This window comes from Schistocerca cancellata, chromosome 3, assembly GCF_023864275.1.
Source record: "Schistocerca cancellata isolate TAMUIC-IGC-003103 chromosome 3, iqSchCanc2.1, whole genome shotgun sequence".
Classification (NCBI taxonomy): domain Eukaryota; kingdom Metazoa; phylum Arthropoda; class Insecta; order Orthoptera; family Acrididae; genus Schistocerca; species Schistocerca cancellata.
In genome coordinates, this window is record NC_064628.1 from 371,492,764 (window position 1) to 371,495,147 (window position 2,384).

The following is a 2,384-nucleotide window of genomic DNA, read 5'->3' on the forward strand; positions in this document are numbered from 1 at the left end:
AATCCTTGAACATATTCTCACTTCGAATATAATAAACTTTCTTGGGACTGAGAAGCTTATGTCCACGAATAAATATTATTCTAGAAAGCATCGCTCGTGTGAAACTCAGCTTGCCCTGTTCTCACGTGACAGATGGAGAACTATGGATGAAGTGCCACAGGCAGATTCAATATTTCTAGATTTCCGAGAAGCATTTGACACGGTACCTCGTTGTAGGCTGATAACAAAGGTACGAGCATAGGGTATAAGTTCATAGATGTGTGTCTCGAAGACTTCTTAAACAGTAGAACCCAGTGTGTTGTCCTCGACGGCGAGTGTTCATCAGAGACGAGGGTATCGTCAGGAGGGCCGCAGGGAAGTGTGATAGGACCGCTGTTGTTCTCTGTATACATCAATGATTTGGCTGACGGGGTGGGCAGCAATATGCGGTTATTTGCTGATGATGCCGTGGTGTACAGTTAATGTGTCTAAATTAAGTGACTGTAGGAAGATGCAAGACGGCTTAGACAAAACTTCTAAATGTGGAAAAATGTAAGAGAATGCGGATTAGCAGTATCCTGCTTGACACAGTTAAGTGGTTTAAATATCTGGGCATAACGTTTCAAAGCGATATGAGGTGAAACGAGCACGTGAGAACCATGGTAGGGAAGGCGAACGGATGACTTCGGTTTTTTGGGAGAAATTTAGGAAAGAGTGGTCCACCTGTAAAGGAGACCGCATATAGGACGCTGGTGCGACCTATTCTTGAGTACTGCTCGAGTGTTTGGGATCAGTACCAGGTGGAAGGGAAAAAAGACATCGAAGCAGTTCAGAGGCGCGCTGCTACATTTGTTACCGGTAGGTTCGAAAACGATTAAGTGTTATGGAGATGCTTCGAGAACTCAAATGGGCATGAGGAATGTTCAAATGTGTGTGAAATCTTATGGGACTTAACTGCTAAGGTGATCAGTCCATAAGCTTACATACTACTTAACCTAAATTATCCTAAGGACAAACACACACACCCATGCCCGAGGGAGGACTCGAACCTTCGCCGAGACCAACCGCACAGACCATGACTGCAGCAGCACCCTAGACCGCTCGGCTAACCCCGCGTGGCAAATGGGAATCCTTGGAGGGAAGGCGACGTTCTTTTGGAGAAACACTACTGAGGAAGTTCAAAGAACCGACATCTGAAGCAAACTGTCGAACTATTCTATTGCCTGCAGGAAGATAACTTACGAGAAATTAGGGCTCATACGGAGGCATACAGGTAATCGTTTTCCCCATGCTGTATTTAAGAGTTGAACAAGAAAGGAAATGACATGCACCGTATTGTGGCTTTCGTAGTATCTATGTAGATGTAGATCTACATGGAGACGCATAAGGTTGCATGGGCATATCGACCTCCAAATCTTTGAATGTGGTAAACTCACCGGTCATTGTTATTATGACACTGTACTCCTTCCCCATCCCATTTATATGGATGGGAATCCGCGACCGCATCGAACAGTGCAGATGGAAGAGTTCTTGGATCGAGACGATATTCGACGAATGGACTGGCCTACACACTGCCCCAACTCAAATTCTACCGCACGTGTGGCATGCGTCGCGGACCGTTATTGCAGCACGTACACATGAACCAACAATCATTAAGTAGCTGTCAACCACTCTTGTAGAGGAATGGAACGCCCCCGCAAAAGAACCTCTACGAACCTTGTGGTCAGAATGGGAGAACGTTGCAAAGTATGCATTGCCGTCCATGTTGTTCACACACCTTTACTGCTTTTACTAACGTCCAGAAAACCATAGTGAATCGTAATGACTGCTGTGTAATTATTAACTATGAATAAGGGTGTAATTCCTGTTCGTCTGATTGTGTATTTCTTTTAGTTGGTGTAGCACTTCCTTCTATGTATGACCCAAGTTTCATCGATCTTTGTTGCCTGGCACTGACACCTCATGTGGAAATTACCTTCAACCTGAAATTATCGGAACAGTACAATGACGGGAAAAGTAATCACCGATGGTAGAAATCGGAATTAAATCTGGAGAGTAAGTTTGTAAATAATTATTTAGATACTGAAACTTCCTGGCAGATTAAAACTGTGTGCCCGACCGAGACTCGAACTCGGGACCTTTGCCTTTCGCGGGCAAGTGCTCTACCAACTGAGCTACCGAGCACGACTCACGCCCGGTACTCACAGCTTTACTTCTGCCAGTACCTCGAGCACTTGCCCGCGAAAGGCAAAGGTCCCGAGTTCGAGTCTCGGTCGGGCACACAGTTTTAATCTGCCAGGAAGTTTCATATCAGCGCACACTCCGCTGCAGAGTGAAAATCTCATTCTGGAAACTATTTAGATACTGTCGATGTTACGAGGTAAAACAATAGCTACCTCGTTTCA

General features: G+C 45.2%; 1 non-coding gene across 1 annotated transcript; it reads right to left on the reverse strand.

Annotated features, from left to right (window-relative positions):
• Nucleotides 1-2,089: 2,089 nt before the first annotated feature.
• On the reverse strand, nt 2,090-2,163 carry Trnas-cga (transfer RNA serine (anticodon CGA)). Its single transcript has one exon. It is a non-coding gene; the product is annotated as a tRNA-Ser (tRNA).
• Nucleotides 2,164-2,384: the final 221 nt, after the last annotated feature.